General features: G+C 38.5%; 1 protein-coding gene across 4 annotated transcripts in view; it reads left to right on the top strand.

The window, feature by feature from the left end:
• The window catches only part of NFIA (nuclear factor I A), a 396205-nt gene that overhangs the window by 235097 nt on the left and 140148 nt on the right, over positions 1-20960 (top strand). The window lies entirely within an intron of this gene.

The raw sequence follows: 20960 nt of genomic DNA, 5'->3' as shown, positions 1-20960 counted from the left end.
TTTTCCATTTGCATGATACCAGAAGAGAGACCAAGTGTTCATTCTCTCTTTGTGAATACCTTGTAGAGTTTCCCCATCTTTATCCTCTTTCCTCTGATTTTCCTTACAAGGCCTTTTCTGCTTTCATCTGAATTTCTGATACTCTGTACATTATGATAATCATGTGGAACCCAGGACCAGGCAGCCCATATAAAGGGGCTTCATCAGACTTGAATGTGAAGAGACAGTTAATTCCTTTTCCCTAGATTCACTCCTATCAATCTCAAAATCTTGAATTCTTTCTTCAATATCAGTACCCTCTATCTTCTATTTTGGGCAAAATGTGATTGTGTCCCCCTACCACCACCACCACCACCTCCCCTAATAGCCCCTTGACCCACCAATCTGTACTTGATTCTTCCTTAACTTAAAATTTTCCATGTTTCTGGGCATGTTCACTTTACTGTCTTCCTGTTTTTTGTTTTGTTTTGAAATCTTGCTTTCAATAGTGAGAGGGAAAGACAGGAAAATTCACATGGAGGTGTGTGTATGTAATACCTTGGGTCCAGATTCTCCTCAATTCAAGGAGTGAAAGAAAACCTCAAAGGTGTAAGAATGTAAGTTAATGCTTCCTTCTTTCTGTTTCTTAGAATGATTGCATAGATAGAAGCAGTTGCTTCTTTTTTCACTTTTTAATACAATGGGATTCTGCTTTTAAGTCCATTTGCTTTGAGCATAGAGAAATGCCTAGAGTTTCCCTGTAACAGAGATGTTTTACAAAATAAGATCACATTGGAGTTATTCAGTCAAGATGTGTCTCAGGTGAAATGTTAATCCATTCAGCATTTCTTTGTGTTTTGGAAATGTCTTTAGTGTGCTGGGCTGGTGGCCACATTTTCTGGTAATATAGGCTTGGTGTTAGACTTTAGCAAGTCAGATTTTAACAAGTATGAGGCTGTGGGGCTGAGGAAAAGACCACTAGAAGTGAAAGGACTCAACCTCCCTCCAGTCAGAACCGCCGTTCACCTTCTCCTTGACTGTATGATTGCAAGAGTCATACGCTGCAAGAGCTTTTCAGTACTTTAACCAACTCTGGAGTAGAGGCTTTCCCCCTTGTCGAAATACCCGGAGAGGAAGCATCTTCCTGCCTTTCAGTGTATGAGGAGTAATGAAAGGGGGAATTAGGGATGCTAAATATCTTCTCATGCTCTGGATAGTTCCATCTAATGAAGAACTAACTTTCCTAAAATGCCAGTAATGTCCCTATTAAGAAAGGGCTTACCAGACGGTTTGGTCATCCTTTTGGAAGTGCCTTTGAAATATTAGGTGCCTAATATAGCATCAACTATATATAGCATCAACTGGGCTTCCCTGGTGGCTCAGCAGTAAAGAATCTGCCTGCCAGTGCAGGAGATGCAGGTTCAATCCCTGGGTCATGAAGATTTCTTGGAGAAGGAAATGGCAACTCACTCCAGTATTCTTGCCTGGGAAATCCCATGGACATAGCGTCTGCTGAATATTAGGGAATGGTGCCCACTACACTGGTCTCCCATGTTGACAGGTACTATGCTGGGGTCTATGCGTTATTTCATTTAGTCCTCACTCCAGCAATAGAAGGGCTTTGCTGTTGGCTCAGGGGTAAAGAACGTGCTGGCAATGCAGGAGATGTGGCAGGAGCTGCAGGTTCGATTCCTGGGTCAGGAAGATCCCCTGGAAAAGGAAATGGCAACCCACTCCAGTATTCTTGCCTGGAAACTCCCATGGACAGCCCATGGGGTTGCAAAAGAGTTTGATACAAAATAGAGACTGAACAATGACAACAAGTAATAGAATAAGAAACTGAGGCTCAAGGTGGCGCATGCACTTACCTGGTGGAGAAGGACTGGGATCTGAGCACGTCTTCCCAGCAGCAAGACAGGCTCTGTCCTGTGCTGCCTGCCTCTCAGGTGACTCATTTCCTCCAGTGGGGAAGAGAGGTTACCCACTTCTGTCTAGGAGTTGACTGCCGTCGAGGCATGGAGGGCCATATGTTACCTGTTCTTTGCAGTGACACCTGCATACTTTATAACACTGGCAGCCCAATAAATATCTGATAATGATAATCCTGGCTGTATAGACTTGTGGGCACTCAGTTGCAGGACACCTGTGGGTACATAATTGGCCTGTGCTTTGACTGTTAGGAAACAGAGTTCACTGAGATGAACCATGGCCAAGCAAGAAATTTATAATCTCCCTCGTCTTTTGTCTGTATCAGACCTATGTAAATCCAGTGTTCCTGTTCCTTAATGGGCTCTCAGGTAAAAATATAGGTATCAGCATTGCTCCAAGGTTGTTCTTTACTAGAACTCTTGATTGCCTAACTTGATTTTTATTACCTAAAATTGTGGTTCTTAGTGGCATTCTGTAATTCACTGCTGGTCCCCCTCCCCAACATTTTGACTTGAAAAAATTTTCAAATTGGAATTTCTTTACAAGTTTATTCAAAAATCTCAATTGATAGAAGGAAAAGAAAAAAAAAAAAACCTTGTAACTTTTCAAATATTTCTCTCCCGCATGTGACAGCTAGGGCTTCCCAGGTAGTGCTAGGGGTAAATGCAGTAGACTTAAGAGAAGCAGCCTTGATTCCTGGGTCAGGAAGATCCCCTGGAGAAGAAAATGGTAATCCAGTATTCTTGCCTGGAGGATCACTTGAACAGAGGAAACTGGTTGGCTTCAGTTCATAGGGTCACAAAAAGTCAGACATGACTGAAGTGACTTCACACAAACATGTGACAGCTAACTCATAGCTTCCACTGTGAAGCTGGTGTGGCTTTAAACTTGAATGTATGCGCAAAAATACAGTAAATTAAGTAGTAGTCAAGGATGGGTCAAAATCATATTTATGGGGAAGAGGTTGGAGGGAAGTGGTGTTAAGGGATCCAAAGTGTTTTGAGAGCTCGTGGTTTTAGTGGTACTGATATGGAAGAAATAACCTTCCCACAGGGCTATTTGGTGAAGGACACTTCCTTTTGACTGTAAAGCTGGAGTTTCAGTTTTTGGTTAGAATCCACTGAGCCCATCATCTAGTGGGAGGAAAATCTATTGTAGTTAGATCTGCAGGTCAGATATTTGTATGTATACACCGGTGACAGTGATGGTGTTCTCATAATCATGTTGTCATCTGCCAAACCCTTTCTCAGTGCCTGGGCCTGTGGAATAGGTATTCTTATCTGTGCAGTTACGGAGCCATGGTTGAGAGTGTGGGTTCTTTAATTAGACTGCTTGAGTGGAGATCCCAACTCTGTCAATTACTATCTGTGTGACTTTTGGCTTAGTTGTACCTCAGTTTGCTTCATCTGTAAAAATGAGGACAGAAGAGTGTCTGCCTCATAGCACTTTGAAGATGATAAGAAAATAATGCATGCACAGCTGGGATGAATAGCTGGTACATAGTGAGCCCTCAGTAACACTCGCTAGCGTCACCCCTGAGTTACTTTTCTACCCACAAAGAATCTGTGCAACTCTCCCCACTTCACAGTGCTCACCGTGCTGGTCTTGGGGGACAGCACAGGCCATCACTGCCTTCCAGGAAGCTTTCTCTAACACTCTCAGACTAGTCTAGGGCCGCCCTCTGTGCTCTCAGGGTCTGCTTCTGCTACCAGGCCCTTCATCAGGTTGTAGTGTAATTGTCCTGACATTGGCCTGCTTCCCTGACTAGACTGCAAGTATCTGAAGGTTCAGGATATACACCCCAATGTCTATCAGAGTGCCCGGAACAAATGATGTTCGATAAATGTTGTCTGAATTAATTAATGGACGTTTAATTGGCTTATTCAGGGTCACAAACTTGGTAACTGAGAACCACGCCTTATAAAAATAAACTATGCATTGTTCTTACTGTTGTTTAGTTGCTAAGTCATGCTTGACTCTTGTGACCCCATGGACTGTAGCCCATGTAGCCATGGTTGTCTGAGGAGCCCTTACAAATAGCTGAGAAAAAAAAGAGAAGCGAAAGGCAAAGAAGAAAAGGAAAGATATACCCATTTGAATGCAGAGTTTCAAAGAATAGCAAGGAGATTTAAGACAAGCTTCATCAGTGATCAGTGCAAAGAAATAGAGGGAAACAATAGAATGGGAGAGACTAGAGATCTCTTCAAGAAAATTAGAGATACCAAGGGAACATTTCATGCAAAGATTAGCACAATAAAGGACAGAAATGGTATACACCTGCCAGAAGCAGAAGATATTAAGAAAAGGTGGCAAGAATACACGGAAGAACTGTACAAAAAAGATCTTCATGACCCAGATAACCAGGATGGTGTGATCACTCACTTAGAGCCAGACATCCTGGAATGTGAAGTCAAGCGGCCCTTAGGAAGCATCACTACGAAAAGCTAGTGGAGGTGATGGAATTCCAGTTGAGCTATTTCAAATCCTAAAAGATGAGGCTGTGAAAGTGCTGCACTTAATATGCCAGCAAATGTGGAAAACTCAGCAGTTGCCACAGGACTGGAAAAGGTCAGTTTTCATTCCAATCCCAAAGAAAGGCAATGCCAAAGAATGTTTAAACTATCACACGATTGCACTCATCTCACACGCTAGTAAGGTAATGCTCAAAATTCTCCAAGCCAGGCTTCAATAGTATGTGAGCCGTGAACTTCCAGATGTTCAAGCTGGATTTAGAAAAGGCAGAGGAACCAGAGATCAAATTGCCAACATCCACTGGATCATCAAAAAGGCAAGAGAGTTTCAGAAAAACATGAACTTCTGTTTTATTGACTATGCCAAAGTCTTTGACTGTGTGTATCGCAATAAACTGTGGAAAATTCTGAAAGAGATGGGAATACCAGACCACCTGACCTGCCTCCTGAGAAATGTGTATGCAGGTCAAGAAGCAACAGTTAGAACTGGACATGGAACAACAGACTGGTTCCAAATTGGGAAAGGAGTACATCAAGGCTGTATGTTGTCACCCTGCTTATTTAACTTATATGCAGAGCACATCATGTGAAATGCTGGGCTGGATGAAGCACAAGCTGGAATCAAGATTGCCGAGAGAAATATCAATAACCTCAGATATGCAGATGACACCACCCTTATGGCAGAAAGCAAAGAGGAACTAAAGAGCCTCTGATGAAAGTAAAAGAGGACAGTGAAACAGCTGGCTTAAAACTAAATTTTCAAAAAACAAAGATCATGACACCTGGTCCCATCACTTCATGGCAAATAGATGGGGAAGTAATGGAAACAGTGAGAGACTTTAGTTTTTCAGGCTCCAAAATCACTGCAGATGGTGACTGTGGCCATGAAATTAAAAGACGCATGCTCCTTGGAAGAAAAGCTATGACCAACCTAGATAGCATATTAAACAGCAGAGGCATTACTTTGTCAACAAAGGTCTGTCTAGTCAAAGCTATGGTTTTTTCAGTAGTCACGTATGGATGTGAGAGTTGGACTGTAAAGAAAGCTGAGTACTGAAGAATTGATGCTTTTGAACTGTGGTGTTGGAGAAGACTCTTGAGAGTCCCTTGGACTGCAGGGAGATCCAACCAGTCAATCCTAAAGGAAATCAGTCCTGCATATTCATTGGAAGGACTGATGGTGAAGCTGAAACTCCAATCCTTTGGCCACTGATGCGAAGAACGGACTCATTTGAAAAGACCCTGATGCTGGGAAAGATAGAAGGCGGGAGGAGAAAGGGACAACAGAGGATGAGATGGTTGGATGACATCACCGACTTGATGCATGTGAGTTTGAGCAAGCTCTGGGAGTTGGTAATGGACAGGGAAGCCTGGCATGCTGCAGTCCCTAGGGTTGCAAAGAGTCGGACACAATTGAGCAACGAAGCTGAACTGAACTGAACTAGACTGTAGCCCACTAGCCCAGCAGGCTCCTCTGTCCATGGGATTTTCTAAACAAAAATGCTGGAGTGGGTTTCCATTTCCTTCTCCAGGGGATCTTCCTGACCCATGGATAGAACCTGCATATCCTATATCGGCAGGCAATTCTTTACCAGTGAACTACCACCCTTTAAACTATAATATTCCCCTAATAATAATAGTACATTAAATTATGATTTAAGACTGACCATTACTTAGAGAATGTTGTCCAGATTGAAAACTCTCCAAATTTTGGCCCTATCATCCTTGCAGACCTCTATCTAGCAGTAATACTTGCTATCTCCCCTGCTCCCAACATACATACTTGGCTTCCTAGCCATAGGCTTATCCTTGATCCCATTAAGTTTGATCATTTACGTTCCCATTGTTTTCTGACAGTTGTCATTATTTATTGAGCGTGCAATGTAGAGAGGGCTATGATGCTCTGAGGACACAGATGAAATCAAAAGGTGATGACATTTGAATTGAGAAGGAAATGGCAACCCACTCCAGTATTCTTGCCTAGAAAATTCCATGGATGGAGGAGCCTGGTGGGCTACAGTCCATGGGGTCGCAAAGAGTCGGACACAACTGAGCGACTTCACTTTCACTTTCACTTGCTGGCGTGAATCCAGTCTTCTTACTAGTTCTTCTTTGAAAAGTGTTTTTGAATCCAGTCTTCTTACTAGTTCTTCTTTGAAAAGTGTTTTTGCTAAACTGAGGACAGGGAGTATGTTAATGTTTGATCCAAGTCTATCATCTATACTTAGCTCATAGATTGACATAGATTGTTGATGAATGAAGCAAGCTGAGAGAAAACTTTAGGTTTAGAATTAAAGCACCTTAAAAAAGAAAAGAAAAACCCCATTTAACTTCTCCTTATCTCTTTTGATAGTAGTTGGAACTTCAGAAATTGACCTGTTGAGCTTACTGATGTAGTTGGTTTGGTGTTAGCAATAGGGACTTGGGACATTTTGGCTCTGTGTCTCTTTTATTTCACCTACATTCTTTCTCTGAGAGCTGAAAACAGAAAAAAATGTTTATTTTCAAGCATTATATGTTATTCCACATTCCTATAGAGTCTGTGGACTTCAGGTACAAAGATGATGTCAAGAACAAACAAAATACTATTTGTGGGGTTCCTGGGAGTTTATTAACAGTAAACATATCTTCTCGGCAATAAGAGATCAGAGAGGCTGGGCCAACGTGTTCACATACACATAAAGACCAATGAATCAATATTTGAAATTAAGATCTTCCAGAAAGGGCAAGATTGAGTTTTATATTTATGAACTATATATATATATATGAGAGCCCCCCAAACAAAACAGAACTTTGTCATTTTGAAATGCTAACTGTATTTCTACAGTTGAATTTAAAAGTTTTAACTTTTAGTTTAAAGTTAAAAACATCAAATTCTAACTGTAATATCTGAAGTAGATACTAGGGTAAGGGTGAGGGGTAGAGGTCATGACTGAGGAAGAAGTGAAATCTCAAAAGAATTGTAAGAAACATTCCCTGACTTAAAAGAGTTTGCATTCTAACCATAGAGTCAATAAGTCAGTTCAGTAGTAGGCAGAATTACCTGGTATCAAAATTACCTAATGAGATTTGTAAGACAGTGTTTATACACTTGAAAGAGTTTTTCACCGAAGGACCAAATGACCCCTCTGTGCCTTAAGTGAAAGTGAAAGTCACTCACTTTGCCATCCCATGGACTACACAGTCCTTGGAATTCTCTAGGCCAGAATACTAGAGTGGATAGCCTTTCCCTTCTCCCGGGGGATCTTCCCAACCCAAGGATCAAACCCAGGTCTCCCACATTGCAGGCAGATTCTTTACCAGCTAAGACACAAGGGAAGCCCAAGAATACTGGAGTGGGTAGCCTTCCCTTCTCCAGGGCATCTTCCCGACCCAGGAATTGAACCGGGGTCTCCTGCATTGCAGGCGGATTCTTTACCAACTGAGCTATCAGGGAAGCCCCTTCTCACCTTGCGGGGAGTTGGGCAGTTTTGGTTGTCACAAAAAGAGGGAGTTGTCGGCGTTCAGTGGTGGAGGTCAGGGATGCTAAGTGTCCGATAGCCTACTGGGTAGTTTTGGATATTGGAAGGAATCCCTCTCAAAATGCTGATAACCCTGCCAAGAAACATTGCAGAAATTCTAAAAACTCAGTGCTCCAGCTTAGGTAAAGCCAGGTCTGAAACTTACTGGTTCACTCTGCAAGTCATGCAAATGCTCTGTTCCCTAAAATCAAGGAAATGGCCTGAATCATAAAGGGCTTCACTGATCAAAGTCAGTAGAGTGAAACATGTCCATTCTTCTGCCTAAAACGGCAAATTCTTTTAGCATTGATTTAAAGCTATAAGGAGTCAAGACTGTCTTTATTGATGCTTTCTCTCCATCCATGGTGAAGTAAGGAGCTCAAGTGTAGAGGCCCTGGATTGAGTGTAGTTCATTTCAAAAAGGTATTTCTTCATTCAGTGTTAATATTCCTATTTTTTGTAGACATTTTTATAGTATCCTAAGTACTGTAACATCTTAAAAAGTTTAAATACAGTGTTCATCTGAAAAATACTGAAAAACAAAATTAGATTTCTAAATACCTGTTTTCTAGAACCTAGTTACCAGTAAGAATTTTCAGCAAATCAAATTCTTTAAAAAAAATAAAACATAACTGGCAAAATAAGTATGCTATCTTTCTCTGCTGCTGCTGCTGCTAAGTCGCTTCAGTCGTGTCCGACTTTGTATCTTTCTCTAAATACTCCTAAATATTTTATTGAAAACTTAGGTAAAACTTAGTCTACTGAAAAAGAAAATTGTCTGAGGGTCCTTTTCTTGGTGAGTATCTATAGTTATCACCCCTAAAATAGGAAACCAAAATTTTTATTTCCATACCTACAATAATGCTTGACCCAGGTAGATAGTTAATGTGCATTTAAAAAATAAATCTGTATTTAAAATTATTTTAGGAATTATAACTAATTGTATTTTTACAAAAACTCTGAATAAATATATTTATTAGTAAATATAGGAATCAGATTACTAAAATACATGCTCAATTTATTTCAAACAATTTGGAGACTAAGTACTGTTTTTATTTCACTTTACAAAAACCTAAGAAATACCAGAATATTTGTTTTTAATGATAAGTTTTGTGTTACTTGCTTTAGAAAATAATTTCATTTTTACTCAGAAATTCTTTGTAAATAAAATATCATTATTGTATATACAACTTTTATGTAGATACGACATTATTTGTTTTTTCACATCAAAAGATCGTAGTTATTTCTACCTGTTTTTTAAAATTTTTCTATTGATTTAACATCTAAAACATAATTTATTATTATAATAATAGCTATCATTTTTTGAGCACATTCTATATTTAGGTTCTTTGCCAAGTATTTTTATATTATTATTTTAAATGGGAATAATGTTTTTTCTCTTCCTTCTTATTTTTTATATTATGAAAGTATGATAACACATTTTCAGGAGACTTAGAAGATACAGAACAAAGTTACATATATTTCCACTGTATAATTATTTTTTTAAGTAGATAAATTAAAGTTTTTAATTGGAGTTTCAATATCAAACTTTCAAAAATTAATAGAATGAATAGACAGAAAAGAAGAATATAGTAGACCTGAAAAGCACTATGAACCAATTCAACATAATTAAGATTTATACAGTTTTCACACAACATCAGGATACAAATTCTATTCAAGTTGCCTTAGACTATAAACTAGGAGACATTGGAATATATCCAGGGACATAAAACAGGGTGCACAAGTTTTATGGTCTAAAGATATTAAAATCATATGGAGTCTGTTCTATTATCATTATGGAATTATGTTAGAATTCAATATAAAAAGATATTTGGAAAAAAGCCACATATTTTCAAGTGCAACATGACATTTACCAAGAGAAATCTTGACTTTTGGCTAATTATTTTAAATACATTATCTCTTTATTCCTAGCAACAAACTTTAGAGGTAGGTACAACCATTAATGCCATTGTATAACTACAGAAACTGAGGCTTAGGACATTTGGGATTCTAATTTCTGCAGTATTTTCCCTACCACTATATGATACATAAATAATAGCTTGCAGATATAATTTTTGAAGGACAAGATAAGTGAACATGTTGCCATATTGATCTCTTTACAAGAGAAAAGACAAGTATATTGCAAGTTCACCTTAATTTATACTAAGTCCAGAATGTTTTGTTTTTCTGATCACAAATAACTAAAAACTATGAGACTGAGTTTGTTTTATAATTTCTTATTTTACATTAGATATATAACTTATTTAAATGCAGCAGTAAGTCTGAAGAAGTTTGATAAATGAGGCAGAATTAGCTTCCTTTTGAGTGAACTTTCAAAGCAATGGTAATAACTCGCTAAGAAGAATGGACACTGGCAGGTTTGAATCCTTGGTTGCAAGCTGACACTTTGAGGGAATGTTCTTAGCAAAACACTCACTTCAAGGGAAATTAGGTCAGGCTTCTGGAACATTTATCATGTGTACCTGTCACCAGTAAGACCCAGTCCTTAAAGTGAACTGCGATCGCAAGAACTGATCCCTCCTGCTCGGGGTTGCAGAGGACACTCTAAACCAATAGTTCTACAAATATGTGAGCTTGGCAGAAATTCCCATAAAACTGAAGCCAACGCCCATATAGTTGCTGTGGGAATTGAATTCCTTAATACTCTGTTTATAGAATTTTGAAACGGCAAATGGATTCGGTCTGTTCCAAAAAACAATCTGTCCCATGGCTTGTTTGGAATAACATCTAGAGTTGCTATAGAAGGACGTAGGCAGACAACCCCTGTCTGCTTTAGAAGTCAGTTTCACCAGCCTCTGCTTGTCTCATACCACACAGCCAGGTTGGTTTTTGCCCAACTCAGAGTACTATTTGCATAAAGGAAAGGCCACCTTCTACTGAAACTAAGGAGTTGCTCATTTGATACAGAAACTAGAGTGGTTAGCAAAATCCAGAGCTAGAGGAGTTAACAAAATCCGGAGCAGTTGAAGGTAAGATAGAATGCATGGTAAAACCAAAACAACATAAATGAGTCATAACTCAGTGTCCTTTCAGTAATAGTTGTGGCATCATTTGGGTGGTTTCAGAGCAATGTCAGCAAGTATGGGGATCCCACATAGGAATTTGAGATTGCACCTGCATCGGTTTATGTGCTAATTTTAGCTCAGTGAACATCATTCACTGGGGTCTTATGGATCGAAATGACCTCATTCTCCAAGCAGTCAAATCTCTATATCTACTTGGTTAAGTTACCTTATCTTTGAAAGGAAGTAATTACTCATCTTTTTCGTAAATTCTTGTCGAGTAAACATACCTAAAGATGTAACCAAAAATTGCTAATTTATATATGAACTTGGTTGAAGAAAAAGGTGATATTGTTAAATGTTCATGTAGGAATCTACCATTTTATGCCAAGAAAATAAAAAGAATAAATGGATAAGAATAAATATTTCATTTCTGTGTTCCCTTGTCATATATATAGTGAGGACCCACCATATGCTAGTCACTGTATAAGTGGTAGAATTAAAACGATGAGCGATTACAGTTCCTGCTTTTATTGAACTCTCATTTATGTATGTGTGTGTGTATGACAGATCCTTAGATAAAAAATAATGATTCCCTGTGTAACATGCCAAATAGAGATTATTTTAAAATGCAGGAGACAAACTCAAGAACTTAAATTTTATCTGTAAGAGGTAGCTTTTGAAACAAAGTTTTGTTTTTAACTATATCCTTAAAAAAGATGGGGCTGTTATACATGAAAACCCAGAAGATTTGAGGGGCTAAAAGGGGAGAATGGGTTTGGAAGAAATCTACCAATGATTTCTTGCTGGAAGAATTAAAAAAAAAAAAAAAAGACAAAACCTTTCATTATCACACTCTATTAAGCCAGGACCAGGAAACAATTTCTAATCAGCACTCTGATCTGGGCAGAGATTGTGCAGCCTTTTGTACCAGGCCTCAGATCTGTGTTCTCCATTCACACATGCTCACTTCCAGCTGTTGTCATTGAAATCCCACATAATCTTTCAAGGTCAAAGGGCAGTCACCCATGGCTGCTGCAGTTAAAAGGTTATGCTGATTTCTGTTGTCAAATATTGGCCCTTTTCTCTTCCAATCACTCCCATTCTACTTTTTCTAACAAGAAAAATCCAGCCTAGAATTGTATTACATGACTTTAAAGTCTTAAAAGTGTTCCTCCATTGTGCTAACACGACATGGCCTGAACAGTCTAATTCATTCTGTTATATTTCACAAAGAATTTTCTGCTACTTCTAAAATACTTTGTGTTTGTGCTAAGCCAGCAAACTTCAAAGTCTAGTGGCCTGGACGATTTGTGGCGTGCCATAGTATCTGCAGAATTGTATACTATAGATCCTATAATTTAATAAACGCTGTGAATTATGGCATCAGTAACTAAGTAATTGCTGGGTGAGTAGGAATTGCACAAAGCAAATGACTTTAAAAAAGATGGTTTCTGTTTGTATTTTGTGTTTCTAAACATTAGCTTTATTTTATTATATATTTAGAAAATGACATCCACCTATTTGTAATTTTTTTGTAGTCTTAGACAAGTTATTGTAAGAATTCTTTTAAAATGTATTGCTTCAGTTCATCAGTGATTTTCTTCTTGTGCTCCGTGAACTGAAGTCGGCGTTGAGTGTCTTAAAATTAGCACATGGCTCCTGGTCATCTTCTTTCCTTGTCATTGCATGTGTCCTCAGGTGCTTTAGCATGCAGGCTCTGTGTAAATGGTTTCACAGCCATGTGAATTAAACCTAAAAAGAAAGAACAGAATGATAGGCATTAAATTTTTTTTTCCTGTTTTACATCCATAAACCAGGGTAGCCCTCAGGTGATCTAGTTTCCTGTCTATTTCATTTAAGGTAGTCAGTTTCTGATGTATTCAGAGAATGCGTTTCCTTATTTTTTCTCCAGTATGTATGAGTTTGAAAGCAGAAACTGAAGCTATTACAAATAGTTTGATCCATTTGCAGATTAACAGTTGGTACTGTCCAAGTTTAGAGAAAACTTTGGTTCAGAACATAGAAACAATAAGTTTGCTTGAAAGCCTCTTTTAATTCAAAACCAGGTTAATTAAGAAATATTTTAAAGTTTATGATGCATTAAAAGATAACATTAATTTTAATATATTTATAAAATAAAACTAATTATATTAATTATATGGAAGTTACTTTTTCCTAACATGAAGCAAAATTTTCTCTTTAAGAACCTTTTTTTTATGGTGCTTTAAAATTTTTTTTCTAAAGCAAGTGTTTCTCTGTTTTTGTACAAAACTAATTTGAGGTTGGGTCCACTTGAAGAATATCCATTTATGCTTATTATAGGTCTAATAAATGTATAAGTCTAAATGTTTAAGGGCAATGGGAAAATTAATTGGCTCACATGACAAAACAGTGAAAGAGAGTATTTAGCCTGAGGAAGAGAAAATTAAGGGCTGAGGACTGTCTTTAAATAAGTGAAGGGCAGCAAAATGGAAGAGAGAGGAGATTTATTCTGCCTGTTCCAGAGGAAAAGTGAAGTGGAGTTACAGCACGGCAAACATATTAATTAATTATTTAAAAAAAATCAAAGCTCATTATTTTATTAGTCTAAAATTATTTAAGATGCAATGATGATTACTTCATTACTTCATTACCGTCATTTCCAGTTCATTCTATGATATTATGCATCCAATATTTCTAAACATACAAATAAGTAAAAATCTTTTTCCACTTTTTATTTAGATGTTTTGATGTCTGTTAGACATAGTCCTTTAATTAAATGCCTAATCACTTGTAACTCAAAGTCATAAACCCTCTTTATAGTGAAGTTGAGCCATCAGATTTAATTTAATGAAATACTACTCTTCCCTTATTAACTGCAGGAATTGGTAAAGGATGTGACGAGGTCTTTGGGTTACATTGGATAATCAAGTCTCTGGTATTATATTTGTTGGATTAAGATGCAATAAAATACATTATATAAAGAGAACTAAACAAACCTGTGTTCTAACCCTAATTCTGCCACTAGGCGTGTGACCTTGGGCAAGTCACTTAACCTCAATGAGCTTAAGCTTCCTGTTCTATAAAATCAGAATATTGCCAACTACACAGGGTTACAGGAAGAATTAGATCTAATATGTCTAAAGTATGTAGCAGAGTAGCAAACACGTAGTACATACTGGATAAATGAAAGCTATGCTTTTGGTGAAAATTAACACTACCTGGCGTTGTTCTATCGATGAATTTTTCAGCTAGGTAACTTATCTTTACAATACCTGTTACTGGCTTGATCCATTTACTTAATCTGGATATTTTAAAGTGATTGCAAGTTAAGATTGGGAATGTCCTTTAGCCTTGCCTTAAAGGTGTGAATTAGCTCAAAGAGTTCAGATTCTAATTTCCCCTCAGCACTTTAGTACATAAACCAAATGGGGGAAAAATAGGAAAAGGAGCAGAACAGTGTATGAACAAAAGGACATTTGCCAAAAACAAATGGTATCCTTGTCAAGTTATTTAGGAAATTGTGAGTTAAACGATATTAAGAAAGTTTGTAAGAAACTCTCAGAGGCTTTAATATGTAAATATTCCTTGTCATTCTCTAAGGGTGGTTGTGATAGTGTTTTCTGAACTATTTTTACTATGGAAATCTCTATCTTATATGTACTTGTATCTTTATTTTTAACTCGTTTGTGGTGGAGAATCTGGGGGGACTATCAGGAGGGTCCTTTGGAGAAGGGCATGGCAACCCTCTCCAGTGTTCTTGCCTGGAGAATTCCATGGAGACAGGAGCCTGCAGGCTACAATCCATAGAGTTAGACACAACTGAAGCAACTTAGCACATGTGCACCCACGCACACACACACACACACGCGCACGCGCACACACACACACACATTCTACATAACAGGGTTTGGGAAGCGCTGATATGAATCCTGACATGGAGGATGGAACATACCTGTATTTGGAGAATAACAGGTGGGACATCTCGGTTGCAACACAGAGTATATATTGGGTTGGCCAAAATGTTTGCTGGGGATTTTTGTAACATCTTATGGAAAAACCTTAATGAACTTTTTGACCAACCCAATATTTGGATGATATTGGAACTACTATCTGAAATGCTGAGAAGATATATTAGAGGCCAGATTTTGAAGAGCTTTAAGTACCTAGCTAATACAGCTAAACTTTATTCTCAAAGAAATCATGAAATACTGATGGTTTTATTTTCAGACAAAACACAACAACCAACCATGCGTTCTGTCTCTGCTATGCTAGTAGATGAACATGAAGAGAAGATATGTAGCAGGCGGCATCACAAATTTCTTTGGCTAGAAGGGCCTTACAGAACATTTAAATAAATGAAATACAATAAAGTGTACTGGGGAATGTGGTATATTTGTAAGCTCATGCTCAGTTTAAAAACTTTCATGTGCAAAAAAAAAAAAAAAATTAGTATTCTGCTAGCCAAGCAAAATGTGTTTGCAGACTGGACTGCTAATTTGTGGCACTTTTGATTCTAAAGGGAAAGACTGGCACTTATGTTGGTTAGGTTAAGTACTAGGCTACTATAATAAAGACCAAAAAAATAAGGTGGTTAAAGTACATTAAAACCTATTTTTCTTTTTGTAACTGTTCCAGATGATAGGCTAAGTTTGCAGGGAGGTTCTACTCTACACCATCATTCAGGGTCCCAGTTTCTTCTTCTTGCTTATGGGCTCTGTCTTTGTTCACAGACCAAAAATTTAAAATTTGGGTTTAATGGATCAGTAGACATATTTACACCCCCCTTAAAAAATCAGTTTTCTAAGATATTCCAAAAGAAAAGTATAGAAGGAACATGTGACTGGAGGTAAACTAAAGTGATTAACGTAGTGCTTAAAGGGCTACTAAATAAGGGTATCTCAAAGTACTCATCTGAATCACTGAATCAATACTTACTGCATACCTAGAAAAGGGATTGTGATGGGATCTGTGGGCAGAGTCAGATCAGAAGACATAGCCTGCTCTTGCCTGGTTTGTTGTAGGGGTGCTGAAGGAGGACAGGAAGACAAATCACTGTCAGATAAAGACAAGGAGTCTACTACAGGAGGCAGGTCAAGCTGACACTCCACTCAGCAGAATTGACTGAGCACAGCTGATAAGTATGGACTGAACCGTGGGGGACGGAGAAGAGGAAGAAGCCACATGCCCTCCCCTTGGGTGGCTCAGAAGCCAGCTGGGAGTTCACCGAAGCAGGAATGAAAATTCCAGGGAGGAACAGAGTTGATGAGATCAGCTTTTCTTCAGGAGCAGGAGAACGCGAGTTCTGTGAGAGCAGTGTCTTCAGGATTTAGTCCAAGACCTGCAGGTCACAGACAGTCCCGAGTACTTGTGGAATGGAAATGGCCTGACCACAAGGGAGCTCTTTCCCTTTGAGGAACTCAAGCATGCAGAGATCTGGTCACTGGCTTGTCTTGCTAGTGATGGAACCACATTTACCATGAGAGGATAGAGGTTACAGTCAACCCTCCATATGCATGGGCCTTGTTTCCAGGACCCCCAAGGATACAAGACTCCTCAGATGCTGAAGTTCCTTGTGTAAAATGGCACGGTTGGTTTTGGTATCTGCGGGTTCTGCATCCCCTTATACGGAGAGCAGGCTGTACCTGTGAAAGGACCTGTTTATGCAGTGTACCTCCATCCATTGGCTAGATGAAATTTGGTAATTTAGAGCTGAGAGCCTTTGCTCTTGTTGTTTAGTTACCAAGTCGTGTCAAACTCTTTGCAGCCCCATGAATTGTAGCCCACCAGGCTCCTCTGTCCATGGGATTTCCCAGGCCAGAATACTGGAGTGGGTTGCCATGCCCTCCTCCAGGGGATCTTCCCAACCCGGGGATGGAACCCGCGTCTCCTGCCTTGGCAGGCAGATTCCTTTACCATTGAGCCACTACAGCGTCCTGCCTTTGTTCTTCCAACAGAACAAACAAGCATACCATCTCATGTATACACTTTCCTCCTCAAATACATCAACTCTGTTTCACGGATGTTCCAACTTTCTTTAAAGGCCAGCCCTCCGGATGGCTTGTTACCACTTATTTCTTCCCCGACCTCTGAACCGTTCTGCAAGGTTACCTATGTCTCTGCAAATCAAGCTTTTTTTCTTTAAGAGGTAGATAGATATTCAGTTCCTTCATAAGATGAAGGAACTTCTAATAGCATTTTCCATAATAACTGCTGATATCATCAAGATAAAGAAAGCTGCTTTTCCTAACCACCCATAAAAGAATTTAGCTTTTTGTATTTCTGCCTCTCTAGAAAGTCTAATCCCTCCCCACTGTGAGTATGACAGACTCCAAGGTATTGAAATCTATACTCTAATTGTGAATTCATTGAACAAGACTTCAGTGACTGAACTTTTTTAGCCATTTTATCTAAAATGAAAAAGAATCTGGTCCTTATTTCAGTCTCCTATACAATTGCTCCTGAACAGTAGTTCAGAATTGAAGAGAGTCAGAACAGTGTGCAGTCTGGCTTTTCACCTAAGGCATGCTTAACCAAAGTATATGTTTTGCACTCATTTCTGAGAGGCCCTACTCAAAATGTAAATCCTGGGACCTTTTGGGAATGTTTACTTAGCTTCCTATCTGAAGATCTTTCAATGCTAACATCTGAATTCAGAATTACATACTTAAATTTGCCTTTGTATTGTCTTTTCTATTTTTCTCTCATCTTGCAATAAAGTAGACCACCCAGATTAGTGTTATTTCCCTGAAAGTCATTTTTGTGATTTGGTTTGTGTTAGTAAGAACAAAATATTAATCTGCTCAGGTTTGCTTAGTAATTACGTTAGCTGTGTCATTTTTTCCATCATTTCTCAGGTTTCACTTCTCGTTGTTGTCTTCTAGAGTTCATCAGTGGGTTTCCAAATAATTGGTGAAGGAACAAAACCAGTTTCATAGTCATATAAAGTTACATGGAGTGTTTACACAGGTCTTTCCTTGGGGACTTATTATAAACATGAAGTAGTCAAGGCAATGTGACTCAGTTTCATGATACTGTGAGGGGATGGTTCCTTCAGGATTTGTGAATACTTCTTTTTTATTTTTCTGGTTTTTGTACACTGACATATATTTCATCTTCTAAATTACAGACATTCCACTAAAATAGACTTTAGGAGGCAGGTTGCTGGAAGGGGAGGAGGATCCAGTTGTTATTTTTACAGTGACTTTCAGGATGATACAAGATGCTAGCTTAAGTGTGGGACTAGACTTTTTTTAGCCCTTTATGTCCATTGAATAATGCTGTCCTTTATCCTGTTTTTATTTGGTCTCCCAAAACATGAACTATATCAAAACAATAGGACAACCTAGACACTTCTCCTCAGGGAAACTTCTATCACCTCCTTGATTGGAAGCTTTGTCTAAATGGCTTGTCTGTCCTGTCCTTGTCCTGTTTAGTTTGGAGGGACTGTTTGGGTGGTTCATTTTAATAGTTTTTCAGATGCATATTGGCTTGATTTCACTGCTAGAGATGAGAGAGAATAAGAGACAGAAATAAGATGTTCTGTCAACATTTTTATTAAAAAGGAAAGAAAGCATATTGAGCCCAATTTGAATTGTGTTTGTTCATTCCGAGCCATGTCTGGAGTGCATAAAGAGAGACCTTCCCTGACCACTGTTTCTAAAGCTTTTCCTATTTGTGTCCTTACTATTATTTATTCCCTTTGTTGTCATTGTTCAGTTGCTAAGTCATGTCCGACTCTTTGCGACCCCAGGGACTGCAGCATGCCAGGCTTCTCTGTCCTTCACTACCTCCCGGAGTTTGCTCAAATTCATGTCCATTGAGTATGTGATGTCACTCAACCATCTCATTCTCTGTCACCCCCTTCTCCTGCCCTCAATCTTTTCCAGCAGTGAGTCAGCTCTTCACATTAGGTGGCCAAAGTATTGGAGCTTCAGCTTCAGCATCAGTCCTTCCAATTAATATTCAGGGTTGATTTCCTTTGGGATTGACTGGTTTGATCTCCTTGCCCTCCAGCGGACTCTCAAGAGTCTTCTCCAGCTCCACAGTTCAAAAGCATCCATTCTTTGGCACTCATTTCAGCTGTATCTAATCCTAAACTATAAATTTCCTGAAGGTAGGGACTGTGTCTTAAACCCTTGGCCCAATGTCTGACACAGGGGACACAGAGGAGGTGCTCAAGAAGTATTTGTTGAAAAATGAATGAATCATCAGATTTGTCTGTCAGAGAGACATTTCTGGCTGCAGTGTGGGAAGCAGACTAGAGGAGAAGCCAAAACTGATGATATAGACCGTAGGAGGCTGTCCCATCATGCTGGTGAGAAGTGTGAAGAGCCAGTGCCACAGTCAAGAGGGAGAGATGGAGATACGCATGGAGTGGAATCAGTGGGGGATTCGTTGCATGTGGGTGTTTGCAAGAGGCAAGAGTCAGGGATGACATAAACATAGAAAATGAGATGAACGGTGGATGGCTCATTGAAGTAGGGAATTCAAAGAATAAGAACAGATTTTTGGAGAGAAGGAGAGGAACTCGACTTTGGACATGTTGGGTCTAAGGATACCTGTAGGCTGTCTGGATAGAAATATCTAATAAATATTTTGATTTATGTTTTTGGAACCCAGGAGAGAGATCTTGGCAAAAGTTAAAGATTTGAGAGTCATTGGCCTATAGATTCATTCATGCACTCATTCAACAAATATGTGCTTGTTAACTGCTTTGTCCCAGGTATTGAATACAATGATGAACCAAGCAAGTATTTTTCTAGTTTTCACACATATCACAGTCAAGCCTGGTAGCTGGTAGCATGGAAATAAAATAACACAGGAAATATATAATAAGTAGAGATGAGCACAAATGCTGGAGAACACCAACATTTAAGAGGTGGACAAAAGAAAAGGAGAAGGATGATGGTTTGAATGGATGAACGCTTGGGCTTCCCCCTCCCAAGTCCTTGTGCTAATCTAAACTAAGTTTTCAAAATACATTGGTTGCTTTTTCTGGAGGCAGGATTAAAGTATGTTCACATTCACTCTGCTTAGAAATTCATGTTAAGTCGTCCTTAAAATAAGGAATTTCACAGGTTGGAACTGAAACAAGTATCAGCCCGCAAGCAAGTGACACAGACAGAGATGAGCAGGAGCTGAAGATAAACCCAGATTTTCGCATTCAGCTCTGAATTTCCTTCCTATTGTTAGATGGGTCTTAAGTCAAACTTAATGCAGGTTGTGGTTGGATTTCCTTTGTTATGGGCTGTGGGGTAAATGTGATGTTCACACTGTCACAGTAGAAAGAGATATTATGCTCTGTTTTGCCAGGACTTTGTTGGAGTTTTACTTATTTATTTATTTTTACGTCTCAGTTCTTTTAACCCAAGAGGCAGCAACATCTCAGGCACCTACCAAGTAAAAGTCAACCGAATACCTGGGTGTGGGTTGTTTTAAGAAGTGAAATTTCTTAGTCACTTCTTCAAATGAATTTTGTCTTTTTTAAAAAAAAGGGTGGTGTATATATGTGTTTCTTTTTTTAATTAATATAAATGGCATAAACATTATGTGCGTTTCAAGTGTACAAGGCAATAATTCAGTTTATGTATATACTATGAAATGGCCACCATGATAAAGTGTAGTTAACATCCATCCCCACATGTGGTGCCATTTTATTTTTATAAAGCAAAGTATGATTATTGCATATTCTAAAAGTTAGAACCACTTCATCTAAAATATCATAGATTGTGTGTTTGATGTAAGAATTAACTGAATATTGTCTTTTAATTCTCAGTCAAAACATCTTTCTTATGCAAAAGTCCAATTTAACCAACAGAAAAAGAATAATTTGTGGATCCATTTATAATTCTCCAAAACTTGGTGATTTCTTTTTGCATGTGTTTATGTGCATGATAGTTAATAAATTTATTGGTGCATAGACAGGTAAACTTGCTTCCTTTTAGTAGTGGGCAAAATCTAACTTTTATGACTATCATAAACCATATTTATGGATTATTTGTTATACATTTAGACTAGTCCATTTTCTTACATTGTGTTTCTTAAAGGTATGTTTCTTATTTCAAAGAATAGTT

This window comes from Cervus canadensis, chromosome 2 (assembly GCF_019320065.1).
Source record: "Cervus canadensis isolate Bull #8, Minnesota chromosome 2, ASM1932006v1, whole genome shotgun sequence".
Lineage (NCBI taxonomy): Eukaryota > Metazoa > Chordata > Mammalia > Artiodactyla > Cervidae > Cervus > Cervus canadensis.
This window is presented reverse-complemented; position numbering and strand designations above follow the sequence as displayed.